Here is a 7,058-nt window from a genome sequence, read left to right as displayed (position 1 = left end):
TCGAGTTACTGGCCACTACTGCTGGCACAAGCTCTTCGAACTCGCTGCCTGAATTAGTTTGTCTTCTTGAGTCTCAACTTCAAGTTGAAAGACATCGATCAGATGTGCTGCGACAGGAAGCTGAAGGACTAAGGAAATCCCTGCAGAATTCAGATGCATATTTTCTGGTGCAACAGCAAGCGCTGGAGGATTTAAGCTCCAGACAAGAGAAAGTTAATAAGCTTGCTAAGCATCTTGCCAGCATTATGGGTACCCAGGATATTGTTTCTTGAGATCTTCTGAAGTGGTTTCAGTTCTGGATTTGTTTTGCTGCAGCGTTTATTTGCGCTGGTCGCCAACTTTGACAACCAGTGTATATGATATGCTGCTTTGTTCCCTATATTTGCACTGGTGGCGAACTTTGATGCCCAGTGGATGTAATATGTGTAATAGCCGTGATAGCCTAGCGTTAGTTGCTTGCTTATTTATTTCCTTGTTGTCTTGTTTATTTGTTTGCTTGTAGTCATTGCAGTTCTTTTTCCGCGGTTTGCTAGTGACTGCAATAACCTATTTTTTAAAAATAGACCACAATAACCATGGGCTAATATTTACTGTAGTGACACTGGGCCTCCTACTGGCCGTAGAAATAGTGGGCCTTCTATGGGCCGTAGAAACAATGGGCCTCCTATGGGCCGTAGAAACAATGGGCCTTCTGCGGGCCATATCATCAATGGGCCTTATACGGGTCGTATGATCGATTGGCCAAACATGGGCCAAACAGACCGCATTATGGCCGTAAACAGGCTAGAGTTGGAATCGTCCGTTCATGGGCCGACCATAACGGGCCATCGTTAATAGGCCGTATTTGATGACGCTATGAAACGGCCCAACATATTAACGGACCACAAACGGGCCGACTGTAACTATGGGCTGAATTTGGCCCACAAACAAAAAATGACAGTAACGGACCGTAAGTAAACGAATGCTGGAAATCAGCCCAAGAATAAATGGGCTCTGAGAAGGCTGAAAGATAACATGGGCTGGAAACGGCCCAACGGAATAACAGGCTGTTAATGGGTATAAAGTGATACACTGTTCATTACGAGCCAGTTTCACCACGGGCCGTTAATAGGTGTAAAGTGATACACTGTTCATTACGGGCCAGTTTCACCAAGGGCCATTACTAGGCCAAGAGTTACATAGGGCCTCATATGGGCTGAAAGACGTCATAGGCCATACATGCGCCAGAAGTGAAAATGGGCTGGAATCATATTGGATGGCCCAGATGACGCTACTGGGCCTAATTCGGATAGGGCGTAACGGGCCTTGGGTTAGCGGGACGTAAATGGGCTATATGCGAACAAGCCGTTAACAGGCTTTCCATGGGCCAGCCCGCCACCTTTTGACCAAGTCAAACGGGCCGGCCTTTTCACAGGAATGGGCCTATGTTGGGTCGTGCCACGTGTCGACGTATCATAGGCGCCTTCCGTCAAATGAGTGGATGACATTTGTCCCAACGATGAGCCGACACGTGTTTCCTCCAGCCAATGATGATTTTACACATGGAAAATCCCCATTGGTCGGGGCTGTTAACGGGTTATCGGATCCAAAACCCGACCCGATAGCTTAACGGTGTTCCGTTACGGTGGATGCCATGTGTCGGTCACCCTTGACGAAAGCACTTCTGTGACGCGCGATTTATCGTCATGGAAGTGGACACTTTCGTGATGACAATTTTGGTAATGTCATGGAACACTTCTACGACAGCACAGGTATGACTATCTTGATTCTGTCATAAAATCGTCATGGATGTACATGCATGACAAAAAACGCGACCTACTGTGACAAACACGTATCATCACGGAAGTGTATTTTTTTGTAGTGATAGATTGATCCGAAAGAATAACTTTGAGGTGGTTTCGTACCCTACCATAATCTCTTCGTTTGTTCTCCGCTATTAGTGGCTTTGGAGTGACTCTTTGTTGCATGTTGAGGGATTGTTATATGATCTATCTATGTTATTATTGTTGAGAGAACTTGCACTAGTGAAAGTATGAACCCTATGCCTTGTTTCCTATCATTGCAATACCATTTACGCTCACTTTTATCATTAGTTACCTTGCTGTTTTTATATTTTCATATTACAAAAACCTTTATCTACTATCCATATTGCACTGGTATCACCATCTCTTCGCCGAACTAGTGCACCTATACAATTTGCCATTGTATTGGGTGTGTTGGGAACACAAGAGACTTTGTGTTCTTTGGTTGCAGGGTTGTTTGAGAGAGACCATCTTCATCCTACGCCTCCCACGGATTGATAAACCTTAGGTCATCCACTTGAGGGAAATTTGCTACTGTCCTAAAAACCTGTGCACTTGCAGGCCCAACAACGTCTACAAGAAGAAGGTTGTGTAGTAGACATCAGACCGCAACGCCACGGCAAGACCCTTGCTGGGGCCCCGGCAAGGCCCTTGCCGAGGACATCCGCTGGGCCACAGCCAGGCCCGCACCCGCCAAGTTTCCACCACCGCTCCCATGCAGCTGCCAGCCCACCAGCTAGGCAGACGCCTGCATGTCGATGTAAGGTTTCCAAGCCAACTCAACGCATGCCTATGTGGTGGCATGCAAATCTTTGTGAAGGCCCTACCACCACGCCACCTCAGCAGCCTGCCAGCCTACATGGCGCTAACTGCCTCGCTGGCCCAAGCGCGTGTCAACGCAGGGCGAGGTGGCGATAAAGCGAGGGGGACACCTAAGGGACGCATTAAATGCGTCTTGTCCCGTAATGGCTAAGCGATAAGCTTAGACACAGTGCACCGATGCCACCTCCTGTGTGCCACTATGGCGATCCCCTTGACTATAAAAGGAGGCCCAAGGCATCCAGGAGAAGGATTTGGACCCTTGGACAAGTTACGCTCATTGTAGCTACCTCAAGAACTCCAAGAACACAGATATACACACCAAAGCAGGACTAGGGTGTTACGCATCCTTGCGGCCCGAACCTGGGTAAATGACCCGAGTGCTTGTGCTGACTGCTAATCCCGCTCTTCTCACGACCCCGTGCCCCACAACCGTAGTAGGGATTCTTATGATCCCATAGGTGTCATTTCCACCGACATAAGGCAGCTCGCAAGAAAGAAAAGATGACTTGTTATCGCTGTGGGGTGCCAGGTCACTTTTTGATTGACTGCAAGGCGGTGTTATGCGACATATGTGTGAAGCCTGGACACCCATCTGATGACTGTCCACTACTTTTGATACCCACACCTGTGGTGAATATTTATGGTGTCTGCACCAACAAGCTTATGTTTTTTGAGACTCCACGTACGATCCCGGTGACCCCTACGTCAGACAGATCGAAATTTGGTTTGGTCAAGGTTACTAAGGGGACACTGACGGAGGAATAGGTGTGTCAGCAGCTCAGATGACTGGTTTTTGAGTCTTTTCACTGGTCACTTGTTAGGTTGGAGGATCAGGTTTACATAGTGGAGTTCCCTAGGAGAGAGGATCTTAACCACTTGCTTAAGTGTGGCCTTAGTAAGGTGCCCGGGAGTAAGTGTATTCTTGAGTTTGACGAGTGCAAAAAACGTGAGCCGATGGGGATCCGATGGAGAAGGTATGGGTTAGATTCTCGGGTGTTTCGGAGACTTTGCTTAATGAATTTCTTATTGTCTCCAGTCTTGGTTCTCTGTTAGGTAAAAAAGAGAAGGTAGACATGCCTTTTACTCATCTACATGGAGTTGCTAGGCTACTTGTCAGTGTGGTGGGTACAAAATATATTCCAGACTTTATACCATGGGCATATGATGGTGTGTCTTATGATCTCGATATTGTGGTTGAGGAGGTTCCTCGGGCAGATAATAACACTGGGGACACCGATGTTGATATGACAGATGGCGGAGCTGGTAGCGGTGGCCATGAGATGGATGGTAATCCCGAGGACCATAGTAGGAATGAGAAACTGGCCGAAAAATCCTCGCAGTCGTCTGAGCCGAGGACAGAGAAGGGGTCGGCCTCCTTGTCCACTCCGGCGGCTTCGCTCCGGTTTGGTTCATTTCAGGCGATGTCCGCGCCGATTCGCCTATGGAGTGACCGTGTGGAGATGGAGGACTCTGTTGATGGTCTTCCTTTGGAGATGATTGAGGAGCATCACAGGCAGGTGGTGGTTGATGTTCCACCGCAGATGATGCCGCATGAGCGGCAACTTGCTCCTGAGGTACTGAGATCAGTAGCGGCTACTTCTCCTTCTGAGATGAAGGGTGACGCTTTGGCCGACTGGTCGGGTTCGCCCCGGCCCACTTCACACCCTCAGTCGCCTTGTTCGACCGGCTTGACACTGGTGGTGTCCCCGCTGGTAGGTGATGAGGGCCACCCTAGCAGTACTTCTGACGTCCTAGTTGGCGCCACATCGGTGGCATCTCCCATCACTTTGGACTCAGTCAGGCATACGGCAGGCGGCCACAACCCGACGGAAGTCGCTCTGGAGGATGTGATCGCTTTTGGAGGTATTCCGGATCCTAGGTCCGGTGACAGGCGTTTTAGTCACCGGATCCAGGCCCAGCCGGACGTGGATGACATACAGATGGGGTGCGCTATGAGGGCCGCCAAGCTTCAAGACATCGAAGCCCATGGAGGTATGTCGGTTAATAAAAATTGTTCCATTCTGCACTTTTCTGAGGATGAAATTATTGATAAAGCCAGCAACTTAGGGATCTCTCTTGGTAGTAATGACAAAGAAACTCCAAAATCCATCAATGATCTATTAGACTTAGAGACAGATAGAGTTGTGGACTTAATTCAAAATTTTAGCAGCGGTAAAATCTATGAATGAAACAGATATAAATAATCTAGGAGTAACAACGCCTCAGAGTCTCTGTGACGATTTAGTTCCCACAGATGGCTTAGAAGCTGAGGAGGTAGATATGGTTCCGGAGGGGTATATGGTCCCTTTGCAGCCAGATACCACTCCTGACACCGGTCCTCAAAATCCTGAGGAAATGAAGGATAAACCAAAAAGAACCTGGAAGAGGAAGGTTTATCCTTCATCGGCGGTGCGTAGGAGTGTGAGAGTTAAACAAAGTAAAAAATTACATGATGAAATATGAAAGGAATATTCTGGAATAACAGAGGTCTAGCGGACTTGGCTAAAAGGAGATTCCTTAGTGATACATTTGTAGAACAAAAATTGGACTTTATGGCCCTATTGGAGACGGGTAGAGATAATTTCACCCTGTAGTTTCTCAACACCATTTCAGGGGGGCTTGATTTTGATTGGCACTATCTACCTCCAAGGGGGCGATCCGGAGGGATCTTACTTGGAGTGAAGTGCGAAACTTTAGAAGTGCTGAGTGTGGTCCACGGTAATTTTGTTGTCAAATTTCGTGTAAGATCGAAAATTGATGGCTTCAGATGGGCTTTGGTGGCCGTATATGGTGCGGCGCAGGCGGAGCTTAAACCTGACTTCCTCGCAGACCTGGTGAGAATTTGTGGGGATGAAAGGTTGCCCATTCTGGTGGGAGGTGATTTCAATATCATTAGGAGACAAGATGAAAAAAATAATGACAACTTCGATGAAAGATGGTCATTCATGTTTAGTATGATAATTGAAAGTCTCGACTTGAGGGAAATTGACCTCACTGGTAGGAAATTCACATGGGCCAATACCTTGCCAATTCCTACTTACGAGAAATTGGACAGGGTTCTCACTAGTGTGGAGTGGGAACAGAAGTTTCCGTTGGTAACGGTTCAGGCTTTACAGAGGGCCATTTCTGACCACACCCCACTCCTGGTTGATTCCGGGGAAGCGACACATGTGGGTAATAGAAATACTTTCTCTTTCGAATTAGGATGGTTTGAGATGGAGGGCTTCATGGAGCTCATTGCGACTGAATGGGCCAGGGACTCTGGTGGGTCCTCTAATGTGGAGAGATGGCAAAACAAAATTAGACATTTGCGCCAGTTTTTGAGAGGCTGGGCCAAAAACCAATGTGGTATTTATAAAGTTGAAAAAGGAGAGATTGACATGAATTATTAATGAACTTGATGTGAAAGCGGAATCCACTCTTCTTAATATATCTGAGCGAGGTATTAAGAATGAGGCAGAGAAGAAGTTACAAGCCCTTATGAGAGAGGAGGAGATGAAATGGGCACTCAGAGCAAAGGTTTCTAAGATCGTCCAAGGGGATGATAATACACAATTGTTCCACATGATAGCTAATGGGAAACATGGAAAGAAAAAGATAATCCAGTTAGAACAAGATGAGGGTACAACTGTAGGACATGAGAACCTAAAATTGTACATCTCTGAATATTATAAGAAACTTTTCGGAGCACCCGAAGAAAGTTTCGTGTATATAGATGAGAGTGCGATGGGGGACATACCTCAACTCAATTTAGAAGAGAATGAGGTGTTGTCTGCTCCTTTCATTGAGAAAGAGGTGTCTAATGCAAAAATGCAAATGAAGCATAATAAAGCGCCCGGGCCGGATGGATTCCCGGCAGAATTTTATCAAAAATTGCTGGCATATCATAAAGCGAGATCTTATGCCTATGTTCCATGGTTTGTTTGATGGTCACTTGAATCTGTTTCACCTCAATTTTGGAACAATAAAATTGTTGCCAAAAAAGGTGGAAGCTATTCACATTGAGCAGTTTAGACCGATCTGTCTCCTCAATGTAAGCTTCAAGATTTTTACTAAGGTTGGCACGAATAGGTTGACACGGATAGCCCATTCGGTTGTGCAACCAACTCAAACTGCCTTCATGCCAAGAAGACAAATCCTAGAAGGGGTTGTAGTCCTACATGAAATGTTGCACGAAATCCATACGAAGAAACTAGATGGTGTTATCTTCAAAGTGGATTTCAAAAAAGCGTATGATAAGGTCAAATGGCCCTTCCTCCAGCAAGCCTTACGTATGAAGGGGTTCAACGAACCATGGAGATCTCAGGTGGATTCCTTCATACAAAAAGGCAGTGTCAGACAGGGACGGATCTAAGGGGGGACGGGGGGTGGCGAGACCCCCCCCCCTAACGATCGTCTCGTCCCTCGATAGCGATCAACTAATCGCTAATTTTT

Source organism: Triticum dicoccoides, chromosome 2B, assembly GCF_002162155.2.
Source record: "Triticum dicoccoides isolate Atlit2015 ecotype Zavitan chromosome 2B, WEW_v2.0, whole genome shotgun sequence".
Classification (NCBI taxonomy): Eukaryota; Viridiplantae; Streptophyta; class Magnoliopsida; order Poales; family Poaceae; genus Triticum; species Triticum dicoccoides.
The sequence above is the reverse complement of the archived record's forward strand: the minus strand, read 5'-3'. Positions refer to the sequence as shown.